The sequence below is a fragment of the Sciurus vulgaris genome (assembly GCF_902686455.1).
Source record: "Sciurus vulgaris genome assembly, chromosome: 10".
NCBI lineage: Eukaryota > Metazoa > Chordata > Mammalia > Rodentia > Sciuridae > Sciurus > Sciurus vulgaris.
Window position 1 is genome coordinate 6,627,885 of NC_136470.1, and position 26,369 is coordinate 6,654,253.

Genomic DNA, 26,369 nt, shown 5'->3' on the forward strand with positions numbered 1-26,369 from the left:
GAGGTCTCCTCCAGCCACAGGGCTGAGGAACGGCACCCAGAAGTGTTTGTTGACTGGGTCGCCATGGCCTTTGTGTTGGTAAGGATCGACTCATGCCACACCATGTCCAGTTCTTCGGTTGGGGTGGCGTTAAATGTTGTTAACAGGTTAAGTGGTTTTAAACCATGTTTAGAGGGCCTTTTCATTTTTACATTTTGTCTTTAATATGGACCTGAATTTGAAATTATAGTTTTGAAATTTATTAAACGAGGAACTCAAAATAAAGCACCATTGTGCTGTGAAGCTCTTGGCCTTGGAACAGTCTCTGTGCCTGCACATTCAGTTCCATGATTGATACCCTAGCTAAAGGCATGCCCACAGTGACTTTGTCACTTGCATATTTATGTTGGTGTGTGATGTACTATTTGTTTAAAAATTCTTTCCTCGGACTTCTGAAAACATAAAGAAGTCTGGGTGGGGTTCTCATTCCTCAGTATTTACAGGCACAAGCAGCCAGGTGCTTTGGGATTCATATATCCTAACTCCTAGCAGGAACACGGGTTAGGGTTGGAGGCAAAGCACACTTGCTGCCAAGTTTCTCAAATGTTCAATGTGAAGGATAAACTCCAGTTTTCCTTAGAATGTAGGGATAGACACAAAGGGTAGCTTAGAAAATAAGAAAGCAAGATTTGGGGACCTGCCTTTGTATTCTTTGGCACAGAAGATGAAGCCAGAGCAAGAGATCAATCTGCACATAGTTCAAGGCATAAGCATCACGGAGTGAGAACATGATGTGGCCTGGTAGGCAGGAGTCTAGCAAGCACTGGAACCAAGAAATGACACTGTTAACTGCCATCGGAAATTGGAAAGAGCATTAATAGAAGCAGAGGGGGAAAGAAGGGGTCCCTTGCCAAACACACAGATCTTATACTGGGGTGAGTGCTCACGTTCATTCAAAGAGAGTATTTTCTGTTCATCCAGTATCATTCTGGTGCTCAGATCATGAGTAGCAAAGCCTTCTTGGGGTTTTAAGTCGGGGCTTTCCAAGTGGAAAGCATGGACCATTAACTTCAATGCCCACATACTGTGCTCTAGGAAAAACAGCTCTGATAGCATCTTTCCCTGGGGCCTAGATAGGACCTAAGGGTCTGTCATGGTATGGGAATCTACCCTTCATGGCAACGTGCAATGTCCCAGATATCATGTGGATCAATTTTCCATATATGACTGATCATTAGCTATGGGTAAGTACAATTACTTGGCATTTTTGTTTATCATTTCTCAGAGTTACTAACTAACCAGCAGCTTACATTTGCAGAAATTAATGCATTTCTTCATTCAAGAAACACGGTTGGGGCCTTGTTTCGTGAGGCAGAATGGCTTTATCATGAAGTCGATGGAACTCCCCCTTCTCGCATGCTCAGGCCTTCTCCAACCCTGTCCCGAGTTGGCATTCACAATTTTGCATTCATTTCCCTTGAAGCAAAAAACAGTGTCATCTGTACGCTCTATATAATCTTGATCATCCTGTGGGACAAGCGCTAGAGAAATGCACGAGAATTTCATAACCGTCAGCCCAACACCCGGGAAGCTCTGCGTGGAACAGGATGTGGAAGGAACCCCAACGCAACCTCCTGGGCCCCCCACACCTGGCCCCTGGGGGCGTTCCTCGGCACCAGCCCTGGAACCTCAGTGGTTAGTGCGGTCTGCACTCCCAGCGGTGCGGCAGGCTGGGCTGCCATTACCCTGAACTCTGACCTCTGGGAGACCCTGTGCGCAGCCAGTGCTGCCCCTGTCTTCACCAGCAGGGACTTCCTCTTTGTCCGATGCACACGCCGCTGTAATCTGGACCGCTTTGAGTTGGAGGTCGTGGGGAAGGACCGAGAGAGTCATCACTCATTCTGTCACTAATTGCCGCCATGTCTCCTCAGGCCCCAGGGGACACAGACAGTTCTTCACTCACAGCCTCCCCCTGGACAAGCAGGGGTGGGGGCGGACGGGCATGCGCTTTTATACCCAGATGGAAACCTCGGCTTTCTTCTTGTGTGGATGTGAGTGTGACCGGCGACGCTGACCCATCTTCAGATTGTGGCTAAAACATCTGGGATTTCATGCCCTAGAATTTTAGATCTAGACATGCGGACTGTGTTCTGGAATGAGACCTGTGTGAACTTCTAGAGTCGAATTGGATCGCAGCGGTCATCGACTTTGAAAGCACAGGGCACATCAAAGGGCACGCCCGACCTGCACGCTCAGGGCTCTGAATTCTCTAGAGAGAAAGCGCACTGATGTTTCCCAGGGAGCCCGGGAGCGGGGCGGATTTCGCTGTGTGGGTCCCGGTTGGATATGAGTGAATGACTCCAGAGACTATTCAGCAAAGTTACACCTGCCACTTGTCACTTATCTTTACCAGCAACGTCTACATTCTCGTTTTTCCCCCCTCACGTAAGAAAGTAGCCCTCAGTAAATAAAACGTCTTTCTCAGAACCTTTATTTAAAGTCAATTAATTCTTATTCTTGTTTGTCTTTTCCTCTCTCTCTGCCACCAGTCCTGGCTTTCCAGGTGGGGAGCAGCGTCTCTTGCTCTCCACTTCAGGGAAGCGTTGGACTTCGAGGACTGCTTGCCTCTGCAGTACGCCGGTCACACAGACCCTTTGCCCGTCTGCAGAACAGGAACCAGGAAGCTCCCTGAGAGGCAACCCAGAGCCAGTGTGCTGGGTCACACCCGCTCCCTTCCAGGGTACTGTGTCCTTGAGAGGCACAGAGCAAGACCCACCCTGGTGGCTCCTAGCAAGCAGAGGTGTAGGGCCCTTGGGAGCATAGACAGTAGCCGTGTCTGGTTTGCCTCTTGCATTTGCCCATTAATAATCAACCAGCTTTCTTATGCACATAAAAGCTAACATTAGTTCTTGCAATAGCTTCCTGACTATTTTTGGAGTGGAGCTATTTTTACTTGAAAGAAGAATTAAAACAACACATTTGAAGATCCTGGATTTACTCTGGTGTGAACAGCTCAAACTGCTACAGGGGAAAGACAGGAGATCTTCACTTCTACATTAAATACAAGGAAACGATGGCAGAGAGTGTGCCCTGCCACCAGGCTTGCCCTGGGCAGGCCATTCAGCCATGCCATGCCCTGGCTCACTCTCTGGACTGTTATGCTGGTTCTGTGACGCTGATGCATCCACCACCCAAGTGCACTCTGGACTTAACCTGGACTCCAAAGCAACGTGTGCAAGGGAGCCAGTGGGCTGTGTCACGCCTTGAACAGATGGGGGCCTGGCAGGAAGGGAAATGGCAGGGACTGGATGTTTACTGATTAAGTCAGGGAAGTCGCCTCTCTAGTTGGTGCTAAAATCACCCAGAGGTGGACTTTCTTGTATCCAGCGTGTTGCTATCATTCAGGTGCATGATCTTACACACACACACACACACACACACACCAAGGAAGAACAGGCAGCCATTCAGGATTTCCTCCAGGCAGCGCAGAGCGGGGGCCAGCTGTGCTCAGCCCTGGGGGCAGGAGCCAAGAGACCTGCTTTTGTTGGCGTGGGGCTGCTGGCCCGTGAAGCCTGGGGGCCCATTCTCTCTTCTCCCCAAAACATGGGCCGCCTGCACTGGTTATAAGCATGAGGAGAGAAAGGTGGGGAAATAGCACTTTCTGTAAAAGTGACCACAGCTCTGGGTGGGAGGAAGGAGGGGGAAGCAGAAGGAAGGAGGGCTTTTCAGAAATGCGTTTCCTTAAGCAACCAGAATAAAAAATGCAACCGAAACCATTCTCTAGAACTCAACCACTTGGGCATCTGCTTAACCCGGAGAAGAAAGCCTGCTCCAGACCTGGCCAGCGATCGGGGTAGGGCCCGTCCCAGGTCAGCCCTCTGCCAAGAGCGCCTGCTGACCCCGGCTTGCTCCCTGCATGGCTGTTCATCATGTGACAGCCAGGGATAAGGAAAACCACTGGAAAGCACCCCCAGGACGGTGTGGAAAGAGCAAGCTCGGCGGAGGAGCTGAGTGAGGTGAGTGCACAGTGGCTCGGCCGGAAGTCTCCCGAATATCTGGTTCTCACAGGACAACATGGAAAAGTGCACTCTAGTCTCATGTGACATTTTCTTTTGACTTTAGGATAATTTTAAATGGCAGAGACTTTATCACCTGAGGCAGTTACTGATTGTGACCTAGCTGTTTAAACATTCATGAGACATAAGACGGGAAGAGTCTGGAATAACAGCCTGTGTGTGAGCGTGAGTGGGAACTTGGGGAGTCACTCCTAAGTCTTTCCAGGTCCTTCTGACAGGTCAAGTGGGGGAGATTAAGATAGGTTCAGATAAAAAGGAGCGAACCTGAACATTTCAGCAGAAATTTTTGATCTTTTGTTCTCTGAAGTTAAAGGACTGCATTTCTTGTGAGTTTTCTAACCTGTCACTGAAATAAATTGTGAGGTCAAGGAACATCTAAGGAACAACAAATTCTTATTTCCTTCGGGCAACAAAATGCGGAAGTGGAGAGAGGGGACAGAGTAGGCTTTACAGGAGCCACGGGGAAATTTCACCCAGAGTCACACTTATTAGCTCAGAAGAGTCTAACCCCACTTGAAATCACACACAGGTTATAAAAAGCATTATCAATGGGTCGTGAACGAAGCTCACAGTGTTTCCGAAGTCAGCATTGTTTACATTCCTTATACCTTCCCCAGAAAACTTACGTAACTTTTTTTCTCATGAGGATAGGTAACAGATTTTAAAATACTCCCGTGAGGTTTCGCCTTACGGCAACCTAAACTGATTTCTTCACCGACAAAGGAAAATGACTGCTAGAGAATTAGCCAAAGAGCTACATGATCGCTGAAAATCGGCGCTCTGACAGACGCTGCGATAGAAAACACTCGCAGAGAGAAGTCAAAGTCATTCCTCTCCCGCGATCTAGACCCTTACACCCGCAGCAGGCAAGACAACATCTGGATACTGTTTCACAGGCAGGAATAAAGTGCTCTTTTTTCCTTTGCCCCATCATTAAGGGAAAAACCCGTTTTCCACATGCAAACAACACTTGTTAACTTCCCCCAGATAAGCTTGGACGTCTTGAATGATTTAAGTAAGCTCCAAGAGAATCTCAACTTTCTCATTGCCTTTAGAAGTAAAGTTTTTCAAAAATACCTCTAAAGTGCTGCACGCCCCAGTGTGGGCGCAGCGTGTGCCTCTTACCTGCAAAGGCGGACGGCGCAGGCTCCTGGACAGAAGGGGACCCTGACAGCCCCGGGAAGGCTCAGGGCACGCAGGTTGCCCTGGGAAGTCCGGTGCTCAGGGTTTCTCAAAACCCAGAACTCTCGCTGCTCACTGTCAGTCAAAAACAAGTTGGTACAAGTTTGAGGAGGAATTACCTGAAGGAACTGAAGAGAGAAAGAAAGAGATTGGGAGAGATTGGGCGGTGGAGGAGGGAGGGACAGAGAAGGAGGGAGGAAGGAAAAAAAAGAGAGAGAGAGAGAAGGAATCTGAGAAAGGAGTCCATGATGTCAGCGGTGTCTCAAGGTCTTAAGGAAAGCCACAGACCAGCGCAGGGTTCTGATGGCTCCCGTGCCCAGCTCTCCAGACACCTGTGCAAAACAGGGCTGACGCCCTTTTTAAAGAATGCCAGTTAATCTCTGAAGAAACCGTGGCCCGTCTTATCAAAGCCATTTTTAAGGTCCTTTACCTAAGTAACTACAGATAAATAACCAGGCTAGGTTTCCTCGCAAGCTCTCCCTTACCTCACGTCCTGTTCTCCCTTTCTTTGCCCTCTCCCCTCCCCAAGTGAATAGTCACAGAATTCCCCACCTCCGGGGACAAGCAGGACACTCCCGCAGGATGGGAACCTGAGCTAGGGTGCCTAAGTGGAATGCCACCAAGGCCAACACCATTTTTCTGATTTTTCTGTTGCCTTTTCGTTCCCTGATGAGGAAACGTGAAGCTGCCGGGTAGCTGCGTAGGTAGAACTGGGCTCCTCTCGGTCCTGGAACCTGGGCTGGGGATTCTGGCAGGACTTGCACAGAGTCCGGCATTTTTGTGAGAAGTGGTGACATCCTCCGTGCAGATGTCTAAGGAGGGGTCTCCTGGGGACTGTAAACAAGGCGTGAGTGTCTTTCTATGGCCCAACTATGGGTCCTTCCCACACCAGGGGCCTTCTGGCAACTGCCATTTTGGGGGGGGCGTCCATGCCTCCCGGCCTTTCCTGGTCTTCCTCCAGCAGATGTACAGATATCCCTGTAAGTCCTCAGAGGTGGCTGGTGCACAGGTCATGTCAGGAGGAGCAAAGCTCCCTGACACAGGGAGGTGGTGACACACTCACATGTTTCCCCACAGACAACTCTGCCCCCAGTGTCCTCCTTCTGCTCGTCATTCAAGGCCCAACTTAACCACCCATCAGTTCTTACCTGCCCAGGGTCCTCATCTGAGGTGGCCCTGACCCAGCCCTGTGTCCCAGCATGACTTTCTATTTTGTATGACACTTACAAGCATCTCAGACGCTGTCTGTGTTCCATTTTGGAGCTCAATCAACCTGTCCTTGTTACCAACACTATCCTCGTCACCCTTCGAGCTTCCAGGGACACCTGGCATGTCACGATGTCACAGACCCTCAAAAAAAAAGCATATGTACATATATGTATATATATATATATATATTACACACTTACACACACACACACATACACATTTGCCAAGTGGTATGATAAAAGATTATGAGTAAAGAATTTGATTTATTATAATCAAAATTTAATTCTTACCTTCTTTGATTTAATGACCATATCCAGCCTCAGCTTCAATTAGCAAATTAACATTTGAATATTCTTTCTCACCATATAAAACTCTTTCAAAGGCATTATTACTTTGATACTCAAAGACCAAACTATAAGCATGACTTGTCATCTTTTGAGGTCAAGGAAATGAGACAGAGAGGCTAAGTGATTTGACCAAAGCCACAGAGCTACAGAACTGTGACTTCAGGCTCAAAACAGCTCTTCTGACTTTCAGTCCATGCACTTTACATTATTCTACATTTTTCTCAGATTAGTCTAGTGTGGGCATACATATGCATGTGTGGATTCTTTTGAGCATCAAGTAATATGTTTCAGGAATTAGGATCATAGCTTAGCACTCTGGCGAGTTTGAGTTCTTGGAGGACCAGGCGTAGCCGAAGAGCTGATATTCATTCATGACACAGATGATGAAAAAAGAATATGACTCCTAAATAGCATAGGTACCATAAAAATAAATGTTAGGACAATATTCTTCATTTTGGAGGGTTTTGCCTGTTTTCATTTGGTGACATACCAACAATTAGATCTTGGAGTGACCCCTCCGACCGAACTCACCAAAGAAGGTGAAGCATTAGAAATGGCATGACTGGAGGGCTTGACAGGTGAGTAAGAAAATTCTAGAATGACCTCTCTGAGACGTCTGCCACAGGGCACTGACTTTGCTTTGCATGTCTTAATAACCGAATCATCTGTCATTTTCTGGAAACTTTTGAGGCTGAGGTAAATAAGAAAAACTTCCAGTCCTGACAACACTATCTTGTCACCCAATCTCCCTCCCATCCAGGGAGTAAAGTCTGCTTCTTAACCTGGTCTGAAAGGCTTAGAGTCCGGGATTTACTGCATAAGATCACAAGAAATAGCTGATCATTTTGCAATTGAAGCTTGATTCTGTTACTGATCTTTTATCCTAAAATAAAAGCAAACAATTAGTCACCAAATCATCTTTGTTTTCCTCCCCCCTCCCCCACTCATTTCCCTCTCTCTTCCTTCCTCCCTCCTTTTCTTTACTTTTCCCTTTCTTCCTCCCAGTTAATTGAAAGCAAGACTTGTACGTGTCAACTTTGCATAGAGTACACATCTGTTTATCTAAAACCTGCACTTTTAGGTGAATCTCTGAAAAGACATCTGAGTACTGGGTAGAAAAGTTCATGAGTACCAGCATCTTCAAGAGCCCATTTCCCAAGAATGATTTCCAAAAAGAAAAAAAAAAAAAAACCCGCTGTCGTGCTTCCAATTCTCGTCTCGGCTTGAGTCAAGACGTAAAAAACCTTGAAGTGTGATGAGAGGAAAAAAGTACAGTTTTACCTTTGAATAGATTTTGCTTAAGTCGGGTTAGACAGAAAGCTATTTCTGGAGAGCTATGCCAGTTCTTAGGACTCCTTCAGAACCTCCCAGCACTGCAGAGGCTCAGAGACCCAACAGGTACAGTCACCTCTGGTTTGCTCTGTCGTCCCTAGCCAGAGGTGTGCAAAATGGCATCTTGAGATACAGACCAGCTGTGCAGAGCCAACTGTGATCATTTCTACCTTTGCAAGACCATGGGCCAGAGGTGAGGCCTGCCGGCTCCTGTCCTTCCTGGCAAGAAGCTTGCCCTAGGAAGCCGTGAAGTTGCACTCTTGTCCTTGGTAGGTCTCTAGAAGCAAAAGTTGAGACAAGACACCCGTGCAATTTGTTAAAGAAGTCTTCCTGGAGTAACCCAAAGGGGTATGTAGAAGGCAAGTCAGGGGAGCCAGAAGCCAGGGCACAATGGTAGCCAAGGCCAAGTCCATCTCTGCCTGATCCCGGCAGAAGTTCTGAGGTGAAATCAGCATTGTAGGTAAGGTAACCAGATGGCTCAAAAGTGATTTTAAAAAAATGCAGAAGTTACTTAATAGAAATGTTAGCTCAGGCGATTCCTCTATAGGGTGGCCAGAAATCCTGACTTTGACATGGAAAGTCCCAGGAAGTCCCTCAGCCCAGGTAGATTGCAACATCTGGTCATCCTATCCCTCTGTGCCTCCTCAGAGCCTCTGTAATCAACTGTTCAATGCTAAAAAATTATTTTGAAAACAGAAATGTCCATATAGCCTGATATCTTACTTTGGTCGGACTAAGTAGACGTTTACTAGGGATCTGTAAAACCCAGCTTCGTCCACTGGGAAAATGTGTGCTGAAAAGCTGAGACCCATGAAATGCCAGCCTTTCCACAGAGAGGCTGGTGTCCTGTCACCAGGGGGTTAGGGTTAGGGTTAGGGTTAGGGTTAGGGTGAGGGTTAGGGTTAGGGTGAGGGTGAGGGTTAGGGTGAGGGTTAGGGTGAGGGTGAGGGTTAGGGTGAGGGTTAGGGTGAGGGTGAGGGTTAGGGTGAGGGTGAGGGTGAGGGTTAGGGTTAGGGTTGAGGTTAGGGTTGAGGTTAGGGTTAGGGTTAGGTTTAGGGTTGAGGTTAGGGTTGAGGTTAGGGTTAGGGTTGAGGTTAGGGTTGAGGTTAGGGTTAGGGTTAGGGTTAGGGTTAGGGTTAGGGTTAGGGTGAGGGTTAGGGTTGAGGTTAGGGTTGAGGTTAGGTTTAGGGTTGAGGTTAGGGTTGAGGTTAGGTTTAGGGTTGAGGTTAGGGTTGAGGTTAGGGTTGAGGTTAGGTTTAGGGTTGAGGTTAGGGTTGAGGTTAGGGTTAGGAGAGAGAAACCTCCCTTAGGGGAAGGGTTTCCTGACAAATGTCACAGAAATGAATGTAAGTATGTCTTAGTTAGAGGCAAAGAGATTTATTTCTGAAAGAGAGGAGTCACTTCCTCCTTACCACCATTTGGCGAGTGAGAGATTGTTTTGGGGCCTGGGCTCTTTGTGTAAAGGAAACAGGGTGATGTGTGGGCTCGGGCAGGCATGTCTGGAGGACATCAGCCTGGCGAGTGAAGACAGCTTGGGAGTCTGGTCTCCTCCTAGGCTGGTGTGGTCTCCAATATCTGATCGGTAGATGACCCTGGAGAATACCCCGGAGCAGAGCTTTCTTAAAATATCACATCTCTCTTTGCTTAATGAAGTCATTGCATAGGCTAATTAGCAGTGCACAAGGTGGTTTTCATAAGAGGGTGAGCTTATGGTAACTCGAATATTTCCAGATCTTGCAGAAGTTTGGGAGTGTCAGGCCTGGGGAGAACCTGGCTTTGGGTGTGAGGGTTCGAGGACCTTTAGCCCAGGAATTTAGATTACAGTTCCGTTTCCTTGTCCTTCCTTTGTCTCCACTCCGCCCGTCTCCTTTCTTCTGTGCCCGCTTCCTTCCCGCCTCCATGGAGTTGGTTGGTGGTTCTCGGTCTTTCCTGGCAGCATGGCTTTGGCCCCGTGAGCTGCAAAGCACCCGCTGGTGTGGTGTCAGCGGCGATCGGGTTTCCTCTGGCCTGGTTCAAATTGGACTTTATTGCTTTCGCTGATGCTGGTGCAAGCCTACACCTGGTGAGGTGCACACGATTCGTTCCTGGTTCACGTCACACGTGCTTTACTAAGGCAACTGTTTAGTGACAATTCCCATCGGAGAGAGGCCTACGGTAATGACTGCTTTTCACCATTGACAGCAAGAGCTGGTGATGAGAAAACACCCTGCAGGTGGGGGTGGCCGGCCCGGCCCACTGTAAACCGAGCCGCCACCTCCCTTTGAAACCCTGACACACTTCCTCTGGCGGTGCGTAGCCTGGCTGGTGTGGCCCACCTCTCCTGTCTGTCTCAGCCCCTGGGTAAACTGCCAGCCCAGACCACAAGGTACCTGTGCACATGAGGTTCCTGCACCAGACGGCCAAGCACAGTAGGTATTATTTAAAATAGAACATTATAGGTATTTGTTATGATTACCTCGAATGATTTCGAAGTTCAGTTGGGGAGATGAAAATAGTGAACGATTCGACTCTTCCCTTGTCTTTGTATTGTAGCGATGGATCCTTGGCTGGCGATAAACCACGTGTGGTGCTGGGAATCTCTCCTTTTAGATTAGTGATACTCGTGGACCGGACATGTGTTTGATTCTACCTGTGGGATAAAGGTAGTGTCCTTCATCACCTAGGTCCGTCAGCCTGCCGAGGACCCCTCCCCACAGGGCTCACCTGTTCTGACAGTTGTTGCCATGACATTTCAATTGCTGAACAGACAGGATCCCCCCTCCTGCTGGTCCTTGTTCGGATTCTGGGAGAGCCCTCTGCACACGCTGTCATTAGTGGTATCACTAGGCAGCAACCCCCTCGTTCCTAACACCCTGGATGCTTCCCTATGAATCCGGGCAGTTTCTACCTCTGATGACCACATAGGGAAGGTCACTAGAACCCTGACCCTGAGTCGACACCCTTATTTCGATTTGGCACAAATGCAGGAGAGCCCCGGAAAAGTCTCCGGGTACAACTTAGGTATTTATCATGAACCTGGGAGGCGAGTAAGCGACTCGGTTTTCACTCAGGGAGTGTTCCCACTGCAAAGTCAGACCTTTGCCAAATAGTCTAGTTATTGTGGAAAAGGTGAGCCATGTAGATTGGCTGAGGCACGCCAACTGAAGGAGCTCAGCTGACCTGTCGTAGATCCGACAGCGCTGCACACCGGAGAAGCACGCGTGTGGAAAGGGGGTGTGGTGGACCCCTAATGTCTCAGGGCGGCCCTTGTCCCTGTCTTCCTTAGAAAGGCTGGGTGTGAACCAATGGCACATTTCCTAGAGGGCCCACAACAGTGTATCAGATGAGCCGATGGACTGGAAGGGGAAGTTGACCTGGTCCTTTTGTCCCCCGCCACACCTGGGCCATCTAGAGCCCTCGGGAGCCCATGAAGACTCTGTGAGGAACAGTCACCCGGCCCTGCCAAGGGCGGCTTTGGGGCATGCCCACACGGACTGGACGTGGAACCACTGGATTCCTTTACTGCCTCATTAAGAAACCTTCCTGGGGCCATTCCACCCTCACGTACTTACACGCTGGAGAATGCTTTCTGTCTCTGTCATCCATTCTGTCCCCCTGGCTTTGGTTTACCATTGTGTTCAGCCCAGCCAGAACTGGGTTATGACTTACTCTTCTTCCAACTAGTTTCTTGGGGACTCTAGAGTCATCCCTGAACACTTGCCTAGGCTCACTTCCCTTCCGAAATCTCTGTGCACTTAGTAGGCACCAGTGATTCCTGAGTGTAGTGCTGTGGTTTGCTAATTAGTAAATAATCGGCGTCACCCCGTAAAATATGCATACCAACCAGAGCGCTTGGATTAAGAACGCAGACTCCTTGCAGTCTCCTGGGAAAATATCGTTCTGTTTTTCCAATTATTCAGCGGTAGGTCTTATCTTACTAGTCCACTCTTACGTTACAGTGTAGAGATCGAAGGAGAAACTGAACCTACAACGTAATACTTGCCTCAGGTCGTTGACTCTTTCTACTGTTTCCTTCTAGCGAGGCATGGAGTTTGGTGGGCCGGGGTGGGAGGAACACAGATTTAGATGGAGATGGCCATGGGTTCAAGTTCTGGAGCTGCAACTCCAGACTTGAGCAAGACCCTTGACTTCCCAAGATGGTTTCTGCACTGGTGAACCAAGGGAAATGAATTCAGCTCCCAGGCTTCCTGTGCAGCTGGGATGACGGGCAGGGGAGCTGCGGGGTGCCCGGGGAGTGGGGTTCCATGGTGAGGGTGGCCACGCTCAAGTCCTTCTTCCCACCTGTGTGCTCGGCCAGCAAGGCAGGCTGCTCACAGTGTCTGACCCAAACTCACATCCAGAAATGACCTTCTACAAATATCTGGGTGCTCATTTCTTCCTCAGTGTTTAATCATGGGACAGAGAAGGAATGCACTCCAGCTCTGTCAATATCCGCGGTGATTTCACCTGTCCGTCCCATAGCAGAGACCCCGGGCTGCCTTGGGACACCTTCAGGGACTCGCATTCTGCAGAAGAGCTACTGATGCTCCCAAGGAGAGCTACGCAGGCTCTGGGGTTTTCTGAGTCTTTCTTTATTCTCCTTTTTCTTTTTTTCTTTTTTTTTTTTTATGTCAAATTACTTGAGGAGTCAAATAGTTTAGATTACTTGAATAAATAGAATTTCATCAGCTTGTTACTAGGAAACTGAGCTTTACCGAGCCGGTTTTCCTGAGGTGCCTCTCATTGTGTTGATAAGCTACGTAACAACTTTCTTTAATTGGACGTGTGTATTCCCAGCAATCAAGAGCGAGAGTCTATCTCCTATCTTGATTCTAGAAACTTCAATAACACTTGGTGCTCTTGGGCAGCCCTTCTGCGCCTCCCTGTTGACGGAGCGCTCACCTGTCACAGCCAGCCAATGCCAGGTGCAGCCCAGTGCTGAGAGCAGGAGGGTGGAGGAGAGGTGGGAGGAGCCCATGGGTGCTGCTCCTGTCCCTCTGAGCAGGAGGCGAGGGAGACCCTCTACCCGAAGGCTGGGACTGCACGCTGCGGGGCCAACAGGGCCTGAGTCTGGAAGCACTGGCACTGGACCTCGCTGGGTCCAAGAGCTGGAATCTGAGTTAAGAGGGACCCTGCGTCAGCCAAGCACCTTCTGGTATTTGCTAGGTGTTGGGTTTCCTGCTCAGACTGAGAGAGTGGTGTGGCCCAAAGTCTCCCCTCCTGAGTCACGCACGCTATGCCATGCTGGAACCCGGCATGACAGGAAATGAGGCTGTCAACCGCAACCCCAATCTCCCTTCCTAAGGCTGCTTCACAGGTGGCCACGAGGAACACGGGACACACAGAATGACGGCCTCCCTGTACTCCATCTGTCAGTCCCTCCACCCATCCTTCAATCCACCCTTGCACGCATGCATCCAGCCTTCCTTTCCTAGGGTTGTTATATGACTTTGCCTTTTTTCAAAATTCTCGCCAAGGGTGACTTCCAATGTTAAGTTTCCCGTCATGAGGGCTAAGTTCAAGCTGGGTTCTCAAACATGCATCTATTCTGTGGTGAAGAGCGCATCTCGGATGTTAGATCCGTACATGGGACTGGTGTTACCAGTCTCACAGATAAACAGATAATACATGTCCCTTACACACGCACGCGTGCCTACGTCCACTAGCCACATAAAACACAATTCACCTCCCAAACGGTCTGTTGAAATTGGCAGTTTTAAAATATATTTTTATCTTTAAATCAAGCATTGGAGGCATTCACATTTTGTCTCTAGACTTAACAACACTGATCTTAAGCAGAATTTTAGAAAATGTTCCAGCCAGGTCTCTGTAGTTGGTCTACTGGGCTTTAAGAAAATGGTAGAGAAGAACTTGCACGAACTTCCAAGAATCAAAGGGAAACCCCAGCAGATGGGATGCTCCAGAATTTTTTGGCTCACTTTCTGTAAAAGTTCATCCTTATCATGGGTCAATAGTAGACAATTTTCCGGATTTCATTGCATTTGATAATGTACTCAAAAACTCTAGTGAGCTTATAACTTCAAAAAAACCGCAGACTTTATTAGTGAGCTTGATTCTTATTCTTTTTTTCTTTTTACTGGCATGTATGAAAATACTTATGAAAATACATGCCAGTAGGATGTATTTTGACACATACACACATGGTATGATTTTTTCTGATTAGGATCTCATTCTTGTGGTTGCACATGATGTGGAGTCACACTGATCATGTGTTCATACATGAGCACAGGAAAGTTCTTTCTGATTCGTTCCACTGTCTTTCCTGTTCCCACCCCCCCTTCCCTTCATTCCCCTTTGTCTAATCCCATGAACTTCTATTCTTCCCTTCCCCACTTTTTGTAAGTTAGAATCTACATATCAGAGAGAACATTCAGCCTTTGGTGTTGGGGGATTGATTAATTTCACTTAACGTGATATTCCCCAGTTCCATCCACTTCCCAGCAAATGCATAATTTCATTCTTCTTTATGGCTGAGTAATATTCCATTGTGTGTATATGCCACATTTTCTTTATCCATTCATCTGTTGAAGGGCACCTAGCTTGGCTATTGTGAATTGAGTTGCTATAAACACTGATGTGGCTGTATCACCCGTATGCTGATTTTAATTCCTTTGGGTATATACTGAGGAGTAGGATAACTGGATCAAATGGTGGTTCCATTCCAAGTTTTCTGAAGAATCTCTATACTCTCTCCAGAGGTTGCACCAATTTGCAGTCCCACCAGCAATGTGCGAATGGACCCTTTCCCCATATCCTCGCCAACACTTATTATTGCTTGTATTCTTGATAACTGCCATTCTGACTGGGGTGAGATGAAATCTTAGTGTAGTTTTAATTTGTATTTCACTAATTACTAGAGATGTTGGACATTTTTCCATGCATTTGTTGGCTGATCGTATCTCTTCTTCTGTGAAGTGCCCATTCAGTTCCTTTTTGATTCTTATTCTTGAGTCGTTATCCCATACAACAAGGAAAAGAGACTCCTGTCCAAAAACACAACCCATTACAGTCCTGATAATTACAGCTGCCATTTGTTGAAGGCTCATTGTGGGTCACGAATCTGACTTACGTGCTTATGTCCACCGACTGGTTTAATTATTCACTTATTCATGTATTCTAATATATCATTTGAATAAAGCAGAGTCTGTGACCTACGTGTTATTCTTCTCACTTCATCAATGGGAAAACTATGTCCTAAATAAATCACTTGCCCAAGGTCAAATCTCGATGGAAGGCAGAGATTGAAAGCTTGGTCTCCCTTCCACGTGGACGCCCCGAGCCACTGTATGTCACGGTCACCGGTGCACTCAGGCTAGCAGTCATCTCAGGATTACCCCCTGCTAGCACGGCTCACAGTAGGGCGCACAGTGGGTTCCTCGGTGGAGAGACGGGTGCGGGCAGCTAGTAGTCGCCCTTCCTTCTTTCCAGGAGTATTTTGAACATCATGGTGTGCTCAGCAGAGCGCAGCTTCCCAGCCCTGGCTGCATATTGAAGTCACAGGGGAGACTCTGACTTAGCTGTCCAAGTGGGACCCAGACACGGATCCTGTTTTTAAGATCCTGGGATGATGGGGTTGAAGACAGGGTTGGGAGCCAGGGAGGCAGACACCCAGAGTGGACATTGGAAACAGGTCAGAGTCCAGGTCCCCAGGGGCTGGCCTCCTCCTGAGCTTTCATCCGGCCTTGTTTTAGTTGCTGTGATGATGGGGCCTATAGAAACCCGTGGGGTCCCGGCTGGACCTTTTCCTGCAGATCCGGATGAGTCAGCGACTCCGTAAAGAGCATCTGAGACCAACAATGCCCCTGTGGCCGTCCACCTCAGGATGTGTCTAATTCCCTCTGCTGGCCCTTTGGTCTGCACATAACCCACAATCTAGTTACTCAGATTACCTCTTATTAAGAGGAAAAGAAGATTGTTCTTGGTCCAGAGCACCTACTGGTAGCCATTAGTTCTACAAAGTAAATACCTCAAAAGTCCCAACAGAGCTAACCACCCCATCTCATGAGCCGCTAACGTTCCTGCCCCAGGGCCTGGGCTGAGACAGAGTTTTCCAGAGGTCAGAGGGACACGGCTGCCTTCCTCTGCTTACCTGGGTCGCTCTGAACTGTGGGGCATGCAGGGATCAGCTGGACCAGGCACAGTGATCTTTCTTATTGTGGGGACTCAGTTCTGTGCTATAGGGCAGTGAAGACTAAAGGGAGTGTCCCCGTTGGCAGGGAAGGCAAGGCTGGTTCTTCTGGAGATGATCCGGTGCTTGGCTGGCAGCTCCTTTGATAACAGGTGACAAAAGGCAGTTGGTGTGTATCTCCGTCCTTGGGTCCTGCTGGACGGAGAGGCTGGAACATGTCTCTCCTGCCCCCCTGCAGTGAAGTCCTGCCTCCTACACGAAGTGACTTGCTGTGGGGCCTGGGGTGGATGGGGAGGGGCAGCCTGGTTTCCATTACATATTGATCCCTCCTCAAAACACACCTAATCTGGGACAATTCCTTCTTTCCCTCTTCCAGAATCTGGTGGGTGAGAAACCAGTTTAACCACAAAGAGCTTAGTGAGCCAGCGCTGGGAGCTTGGTCTCAGGTTTAGTTTGAGTAAACAAGATGGTCACCAAGATCTGATACTATTTTTAAACAAAAAGAAAAAAGAAAAAAAAAATTGCCTGTGTACATGTCTTCAGTGGCGGGGCTTCGTCTAATCTGAAAATGGAAGGATAAGTGAATCCCGAGACCAACAGTCACTCCAAGTCACAGTAGCCAAGGACAGGCACGAAACTGAACCTCAGTTTCTTTTTAGGAAACGGTTATTTATGGGGATAACAGTCTAGTACAGGGCCACAGGTGACAGTCCCCAGGGTCAAATGCAGCTGGCCTCCCATTCTTGTGACATTCCATTGCACACAACTACCACTATCTGTTTACAAATTGTTTAAGGCTACTTTCCTACTAAAATGGCAGAGCTGTGTGGTCGTGACCAGTAAGTATGGTTGCAAAGCTGAAAATATATACTATCTAGCTTTTTAAAAGGCAGATCTAGCAGATCAAAGATTATAAACTTTTGAAACCTTTTTTGGATTGTAAACATTTGAAATCTTTTCCTTTTCTTTCTTTTATTAGCACTGGGGATTGAGCCCAGGGCCTCATGCGTGCCAGGCAAGTGATTTACCACCGAGCTACACCCCCAGCCTTAAAATGTACCTTTGGAAACAACCTCCCTGATCTCCATGAGTAGGAGGTCTAAAGGAAGCAGAAGTGAATACACAGCCAGGCAGAGAGGCAGTCGACAGAATTCCTACCATTGGTTTCTTCCTGTACACTATAATCTGGCTTAGCTGTGTCTTTACTAAATAGCTGTCCAACTTTAATTGAGCATCTACTATGGGCCAGGCACTCTTCCATATGTTCTGCAGCAGGCAAAGTAAACTCGTTGCCCTGTTGAATATACTTTATCTTTACCTTGATCTTCTGAGTGAGTGTGTAAGTACACAGTGTCTGAGAGGGAGTTGCTGGGGTGATGGGAAGCAGGAGGGTGTGGCTAATGAGGCCACCAGGGACCTGTAGGGATCGGGCATCAGTCAAGCAGACAGACAGAAAGAGCCTCAGTGGGACAGGCCTCAAGAAGGGACAGTGTTGGGAAGGAGTCGGCAGAGCCACAGGGCAAGGGCTCGAAGCAAGAGATCTTATGAGGCTCAGCGGGCCAACTAAGGAGCCTGAAATGCAGTCACTTGGGGCGTCTCGAGTGGTTCACTCGTGGAGCGAAGCCCTACCTTTAAACTCCTTGCCCCAGGTGTGTGTTTGGTTTGTTGGGGGCCAGGGACGTGCCGAGGGGAAGTAGGTGACGTCTCCACGGACAGCTCCCTGTGCAGTCCTGGCCCAGGGCCAACCTAGGTCACTGTCAACCTGGCCGAGGCCACCAGCAAGGGAGGGCGAGCACAGCGGGCACTCAGCGTCAGCCACAACTTGCCTGGGGAAGCGTGGAAGGGTCACATTTCTGGTTTCCGAATGACACTTTCTTCTTGTGTAAATAACCAGGAGCCAGTGAGGAAAACACACCATTCAAACCTCGCCTGTCTGACACGGTGGCCCTTGAGTGAGAGGGGACCAAGCACTGAGGCACCATGAGCTCTAGGCGCCCACTGGCCTCTTGCAGATAATCCTGCCTGGACAGAAGAAAGCAGAGTATCCCACGTCGTCATGTGGACAGTGGACGAAGACGGCAAGTCAATCCTGAAAATTTCAGACTGAAAAGTGGTGTCATCCAAGGCAGGTGGACGTCCCCCATCGCTTCAGTAGGACATTGTGCTGAGATTTATTTAGGAAGTTGCTTCAACGCATCATTGTAACACCTTAGGTCACAGAGGGCTGGGGCTGGAAGACCAACTTCACTTACAGAAGATGAAGCTTCCACTGAGCTGTCCAGGACCTCCACACTCACCAGAAGACTGGAGGCGTCTGGCAGGCCACATCCCAGGGATGTGGGCGCACTCTGCCTACTGGTGTTTGGACCTCTAATACCCCGACCTTTGCTGAGACTTCTGGAGCAAAAGCAACACCCACCAATGGGAAGGTGACCTGGATGCTTTGCACGTAGGGAAATTGCAAACCTGAAAATTCTCGGCAAGAAAAACATGTCTTACCACAGTGCAAACCAGACCCTTGGCATCCACTCCCTGTGACGCAGGGCTCCCCGGCTGGCAGGAAACCACAGTAAAGAACTGATTACGCTGTGAGCACACATTCCACAGGCCGTCCAAGGCTATTTTTATTTTACAATAAGGTACAATATGTTCCATGATGTTCTCCATCCTGGGCATTTTTTTATGGTATCTATATACTCATTAATCCCAGTAAATCACTGCGATTCCGTAAATAATTTAAACAAATGCACCAGATTTGAGTGTATTGGTTAATTTCAGCAGCAATAATAGTACACACGTGAAATTTTTAATCACAAGCCAAACACACACGGTTGCTTCCACCTGTTGACTTTGAAGGCTGTTTATGTGAGAAGCCATTTCAAGGAACTGAGTCTCAGGAAAACAGAGTTTTACAGACCAAATGCCAGAATACGATGATGTGCACTAGCAAAAAGAAAAGTATTTTTAAATCTCTCTCTCTTTTTTTATCTTTTAAAGAGAAGTCAATTTTAAAAGTAATGTTTGGTCAAGTGTTACTTGGTCAAAAAATGACTAAATCCATCTCATAGTGTTCCAGGAACTTTACCCATAAGAAAATAAATGCTTCTGTTTTAACTTAGACTCCCATAAAAATTAAAATTGTTTTGGAAGAAGGAAAGGCTTCCCTGTAACAGATGGATATTCAACAACTCAGATGTTTTGGAAGGCCGCTTCCATCCACCTCAAAAAGGGAAACAGACACGGGGGGCAAGAGGACTCCAGAAGCCCAGACCCTCCAGACCCTGCATGATACCCAAGTCCAAGAAAGACTTCCTGGCTAATGCTTAACTTGTTATCACCAGCACTTCCCCTTCTCCAGAACTTCCTAGCTACTTTTTAACCATTTCCAATCAGAAAAATCACACAGACTGCATTCAGCTCCAGTGGCAAGGTCCTCTGAGATCCCAACTTGATGAACCTTGCAAATTCCTCTTTGTTTTTATCCTTTGCAGACTTGGACAAGACTAGAGGTCCAGAGGGGGTTAGCCATCTGCAACACCATGGTCAAAGTCTACATTTTTGATGGTCATCTCAAAAGAAGAAAAGAAAAGATAGGACATCAGTCATGAATGTAACAAAGCAGGTCCTGAGAGCGATAGAGCGGGTCGGGGCAGGTAGGAAGGGCCTGCCCTCCCAAGCAAAAACGTTCACATTCTCTGGGACAAGGAGAATGAGTAGGCTGTGTACCCCAAACTAGAAGGGGTTTAAGGAAAAATCCTTCTCATTTATGCAAATTTACACCTCATAAGAAAACATAAATAAACCATGATTCTTGTTCTAATTTTTTAACATCAACTTTGCTGACAAGATCGGGAAACCAGTGCCAAACATCTGTATCAAATGATAAATTCATGGCAAAAATGTCCTTTTTCCCCTGCAGGGCAGTCACCGCACGCAGATGTGCAAGGAAAGGTCTCTGCTTCCACTTAGAGCTGAGGAGAGGGTCCAAGCTGACATCCCCACGCGAGGAGTGGTAGCACGTGTATTTCCTTTGGAACCCAGATTTCCATCTACAGATAGGCCGGGGCCTTGACCTTTCTCACCTCTTTGGCTTGCTCCTGGGCCTGCAGAAATCTCGCACCTCACTGTGGTACCTTGTTCGTTTTTAACTGTTATTTTTATTTAGCTTTTATAGAGTACCAAAAATGTGGTTGAAGTTAGTACCTTTTCCTCCTTTTCCAGCTACAATGGAAAGTTTTGTTTAAGCTTTTCAGAATTAAAACCAAAAAAAAAAGGGTGGGGGGAGTAAAGGGGAAAACATACATCAGAATCCCAGAAGACAGTTTTCAGACTCCTGTCTTCTGATTCTCTGCCACGGAGTCCTCTGGGCTGCTCATGGGTGCTCCTCTGGGGAGGCAGGATGCCTTGGTGGAAGGCCCTCCTTGGCTATAGGATTTTATGTCCTTTCTGACTAAGTGGCTTTGTGACCTTGGGCTGCTCAGACAACAACCTCGTGGGAACTGAGCAATGACTGCAGACATCGAAACTGTAGAGTCAATGTCCAGTCAAAGAGGTATCTGGCTGAATCCCTAGAGGTAAGTGTGGACATGTCCTCAGGATCAACCGACTCCCCAAAATACAACGAACACAAACATCCAGCGGAAGAGGGCTGGCTCTGCAGATGGACCTTCCTTCAGAAACCGCAGGCCTTCGCGGCCACCTGGGCCCACCTACTGGCATGCCTTTGACTGACAGACTTTCCCAAGTGACCTGCTTCCCCACTGCAGGATCATTTTTAGTCAGAGAGCTACATCTCCGTGCAAAAATCCTTCTTGAGAGAAAAGGTGAAAGACGGAACCGAAAGGAGAGGCTGTCCTACGCTCTAGTGTTTCCGCGCCAAGCCCTGGACAATAGCGTATTGAAAACGCTTTTATCGGATCATTCTGACTTTTTTCCCCCTTCCCCTCTTTTCCTTTCACTGGGGAAAATTTCTTCTCTTTATGTATAATCTTTCAGATGTTCCTCCTAGGGTTTAAAACATGACGGTCTCCAGCCTGGAAGTCAGAATTAGGTTGTTTCTTTTTATGATCGTGCACTCTTTCCATCTCCCCAGTTAATCAAAGGATGCACCCTCACAATCGGGCTTCAGGGTACCTGGGCTGCATGCTTGTGTTTCCCGTGGAAACTGGTGCTCCCATCCCCAAGGTGGCCCAAGGACAGCTCTCTCTGCTCCCTCCCCACTGCTTTGGAAAGGTCCACGAGATTGTGGCTCACAAGACCTGGCCATCGACCGAAACTGAGCCAAGTGCTTGAACACCACTGGCCCCGATGGACGGCGAGGATTCCTGTTCATCTCCGAAGGAACCGGGACCCGACAGGTACATGCTGTTGGGCGGGTGAGCCTGCGGCCTGCTCAGCGCCCCCATCCTCAACTCTTCTGTGCTAACAGCCCTCCCCAGGGCAGTGAAGGCAAGGCACCTCTCAGCCAGCCATGAGGTCTAAGCAGATGGTGGAGATGAGATGGCGTAGGAGAGTCTGACCCCTTGTTGACGTCCAGTTTTGAAGCCTGCCCTTCTACCTTCTGCTTTTGCCCCACAGCCCAAAATCTGATAAGAAGGCCGTGTGCTCTCTCCTTTGGAACCCAAGGCAAGTTCGCACCCCTGCAGGCCTGGTCGCGTGCAGGAAGCCCCACTCTGCTTCATCTCCACCTGCAGTGAAGGCCAGGCCGTTACGCTGCCCTGATCTTCAAGCTGTCTTCCAATGGTCTCTGAGCCTGCCCTGCCCTCTGCGAAAACCTCTCCAGTGAGTATCGACCTCCCTACTCCTGGTGGACCCGTGTGGCTCCGTCAGCCACAACATGTGAACCCGGTTTGGCTGGGGGTTCGTCCCGCCACTGCAATGCCATCTTAGACACGTCTCATCTGCCTGATATCCTTTCCCTTCTTCCTGTTGGTGGTAGACGACCAGACTCTTCACAAGGACCAACGAGCTGGTGCTGATGGTGACTGAGCAGAAAGTCAAGAGGAGCCTAGGACCTGATGACATTTGAGTTACCCTCCCACGCCCATACTGCCTGATTCTGGGCTTCTCCAGCCATGAAAGAAGCTGATTTTGTTCAGCCACTTGTATTGAAGATAGTTCTGAACACAGACTTTATAACTAACTAAATCATTCCATGACCTTATAAGTGAAAGATGATTATTCTTTCTGGAATAGTGAATAGATGAAAAACATAACTAGGTTAGTTAGTACCATAACTAGGACTAAGCCAGTCTCTGTGGAAGACTTTGTAGCTAAGGACAGTCGCTGGAATTGTTCTGGACCAAACTCATTTTTGGGGAAGCAAGGCTGCATAAACTGACAGAGAATCTTTTTTCATAGCTTGGAAATGGTCTGACAATCAGTGTAGGAGTCAGCTCTCCTTCACTATAATGACATACCTGAGATAGTCAACTTATAAAGAGAAAAGCTGTATTTGATCCATAGTTTTGAAACTTTGGATCCAAGATTTGGCAGACGCCTTGCTTTGGGCCTCTGGTGGGTGTGCTGGAAGGCTATGCAGTGAATGGTGTGGAGACAGAGCTGTGGCTGGTATGTCGAATGTCCCCCAAAGGTCCATGTGTTAAAGGCGTGGTCCCCAAGGTGCTGCTATTGACAGGTGGTGAGACCTTCAGGAGGCGGAGCTGAGGCAAAGGGCCTTAGGTCACTGCAGGCGTGTCCTTAAAGGAAGACCCTGTGGGACCCTGGCCTCTTCCTCGATCTCTTTGTGCTCCCTGGTGGATGAGTGGGCGGTTTTGCTCTGCCTTGTGCTGCCAATTTGATGTGCTCTGTTCAAGCACAGAGGAAGTGACCTGGCAACACACCTAACCTGCCTGACAGGTATCGCCTCTACCTGGATGACTTACTCATGAATCACAAAACGCCTCTGTTGCCAGCTTTGCATTTGCTTACGTTCTTAGACTTGTCTAACTTAAGATGCTGAACAAATTCTAAAATATAAAACATTATAAAAGGCATTTGCTCATTATTCAGCTTCCCAAAATACCATGTCTTTATGCATAAACCCATATTTCTTTGAGATATTTTTGTAGGCATAAAAGAACTCTCTAGTAACACCACCGGCGTGTTCAAGTCGGTTCTCAGTAACCATAGGCAGAGCTAACACTGGAGAAGTTGTGGTAGTTTCCATGCTTCTTTGCCCTGTGCAGAAAAGGACCCCAGATGTAAAACTGTCATTAATAACTTAGAGAGGACTTTGGACCTAATCCTGGGTCAGTCTTTGAACAGGTAACACAGTATTGAAGTCACTTAGCTATCACTGTTAAATCTTGCAAGAAATGAAGTTGTTTCTTTTGGGTGTTTCTTTTTGATCTATCAGGAACTCAGGGCTGCAGTAATAAATTATTTTACTCCACTGTATAGACATTTTTTATTAATCATTTAATCTGTGGCTTATAACATATATAAATGTACTATCTTTGTCAATGACAGCCCAAAGGAGATAGCAGGGAGAAAAGCCATGTGGGAGTCAGGAGATGGTAGCAGATGGCAGCCTGACTGCACAGGGGCAAATGGAGAGAATTAGAAAGGATAAATGAGAAGATTAACACAATGAGCCCTATATAGACATATTTTCTCTCCACCTCCTTCAAAGACATAAAACTATGTAAATTCATAAATATAACAGTATATCATTAGGTTTATAGCGTGGGAGGCAGTTGATAAATCATTACTTGAACTCTGTGACCCCTGGACAGCAAACCGCTGTCTAGGACACCCTGTGGTGCAGGGTGTCTGGAGATGCCCATTGGCAAGGTGATCCCTGTTGATGAGGAAACTCTTTGTATTTGCCATGGAGCTCACGATTTTAAAAAGCCTCAATTTAAAAATGCAGCCACCCGAAGGTAGAGGAGGTGGGTGTAAACTGCCAAGCCCTAAACACCTTGTTTCACCATCTTTATCCTGTTTTCCTGAAGGTCTTTGCACTGAATCCCTCTGGTGTACCTACCTGTATAAACAACTGCTCAGACTCCTTTGGTTGTCAGATGCAGTCTCCATCAGAGCTGGTCACCACCATGCCCTGGCTTTCAATTAATAAATGAGTCTTTCTTTTATTTCTATAATTTCTGAATTTTTTTTCCACAAGTTCATACCCCCATGTGGTTTACTGATCCCCTTGCTGTGTGGGATGTGGCGAGATCATAGCATATGTAAAAGCAGCATCTATAACAATAATATAAAAAGGGAAGATGAAAATATACAGGAAAAATGTTTCTATATTTCACTGGTATTAAGTTAGTATAAATCTAGAGTCAATTCTGACAAGTTAAGACACATTCTGTAAGCCCTAGGGCAACCACTAAAAAACACAACTTGAGAATATTTATAAAAAAATCACTCAAGAAATTAAATATTACACTAAACATATGCATTTAATACCAAAAAAATGGAGGGGCAGAGAAGCAGGATGTGTCATGAGACAGAACAGGTAAAATGGAAGACGCAGGTGCGAACACATCAATAACAACACTAAACACAAGTGGCTTAAACAGTAAAATCAAAAGGCTAAACCTGTCCATTGAGTTTAAAAAGACCCAATAAGATCCAACCACATGCTATCCACAGAGGCAAAATGTAGATTCAGAAGCACAAACAGGACCAAAGTCAAATGGAGTGGGTGGGCCAATACAGGCGACTTAGACTTCAAGACCAAAACCGTTACTGGAGAATGATAATCATGATAAAAGGATCTATCAATGAGAAAAATATAACAATTATATATACACTCAACAAAATTTCCCAAAATACATGAAGCAGAATTTGGAAGAATAAAGAAATAGACAGTTCAATAATAAGAGTGAGGACTTAAAACTTCACTTTCAAGAATGCGTACATCAGCTAGGCAGAAGATTAAAGAAGATACAAGATTTAAACAACAGAATAAACAAAACAGAACTAACAAACTTCTATAGACACCTCACTCAACCACAGCAAAGCACACTTTTTTTTTTCTTTTAGCTAAGGGCACATGGAGCATTTTTCAGGATAGTCCATATGTTGACCCATGAAACGAGGCTCAGTGAATTTAAAAGATCTGAACTCAAGCAAAGTATGTTCTCTGAACACAATGGATGAAATTAGAAATCAATAATAGAAGAAAATGGTAAATATTCACAAATAAATAGAATAGAAACCTCTTAAATAATCAATAGGTCAAAGAAGAAATCACAAGGGAAATTAGGAAATCCTTTGAGATGTATTAAAATAAAAATAGAACACTTTGAAACTTAAGGGATAGGTAAAGCAGTGCACGAAGGAACATGTATAGCCATGAATACGTGCATCATAAAAGAAGAGTTCAAATCCACAATCCAACCTTCTACCCTAAGAAACTGGAAAAAAATAAAAGTCAGCATAAAGAAGTAAACAAATAGAACATAATTAATGAAGCAGAAATTAGAAAAAGCATATGGGAAAATTACTAAAAACAAAATTGACTAGATTTTAGCTCAAAGGACTAAGCAAATAAGAGAGAGGATTCAAATTATTCAAATCAAGAATTAAAGAGGGGACATCAAGCCAGGTGTGGTCATGCACACCTATGATCCCAGTGGCTCCGGAGGCTGAGGCAGGAGGATCATGAGTTCAAAGCCAGCCTCAGCAAAAGTGAGGCACTAAGCAACTCAGTGAGACCCTGTCTTTAAAATACAAAATAGGGCTGGGGATGTGGCTCAAAGGTTGAGTACCCTTGAGTTCAATCCCTGGTATTCCCCCACCTCAAAAAAAGAGGGAACATTACTACTAGCCTTACAGAAATAAAAAGTACTGTAAGAAAACAATATGAATGGCTAAGGTCATTGATGAAATGGATAAATTCCCAGCTATAATTGACTCGAGGAAAGATAAAATAAAAAATCCGAGTAAACTCATAGCAAGTAGAAAGACTGAATTACTAACTAAAAACTTCCCCCAAAGGAGCTCAGGCCAGATGGCTGCACTGGTACTGTCTACTGACTGCTTACAGAAGAATTATTAGCAATCCTTCAAGTATTCTTTGAAAAAATTGGCAAGGGAGCAGCTCTCAGCTAGTTCTGTGAGGCTTTGTATGTGAAATGTTCAGGGAGAGATAGAAAGAAG

General features: G+C 46.9%; 1 protein-coding gene and 1 long non-coding RNA gene across 9 annotated transcripts in view; one reads left to right on the forward strand and one right to left on the reverse strand.

Moving 5' to 3' along the window:
* The window catches only part of KCNJ15 (potassium inwardly rectifying channel subfamily J member 15), a 45,483-nt gene extending 39,630 nt beyond the window's left edge, over positions 1-5,853 (reverse strand). For 4 of the 6 annotated variants that reach the window (XM_079155855.1, XM_079155860.1, XM_079155863.1 and 1 more), the window contains exon 1: positions 5,181-5,691. The gene's annotated coding sequence lies outside the window, so the exon portion shown is untranslated. Of the gene's footprint in view, positions 1-5,180; positions 5,692-5,722 lie in introns of those variants that run through there. The other 2 variants (XM_079155857.1, XM_079155856.1) reach the window with 2 other exon arrangements.
* On the forward strand, positions 1,462-20,886 carry LOC306670862. Of its 3 annotated transcripts, none has more exons than XR_013766515.1 (4): positions 1,462-3,995; positions 10,311-10,533; positions 17,233-18,892; positions 19,745-20,886. It is a non-coding gene; the product is annotated as an uncharacterized lncRNA (long non-coding RNA). The 3 variants fall into 3 exon arrangements; XR_013766516.1 differs by having other exon boundaries at positions 17,233-18,382; positions 18,467-20,886; XR_013766514.1 differs by having other exon boundaries at positions 17,233-20,886.
* Positions 20,887-26,369: the final 5,483 nt, after the last annotated feature.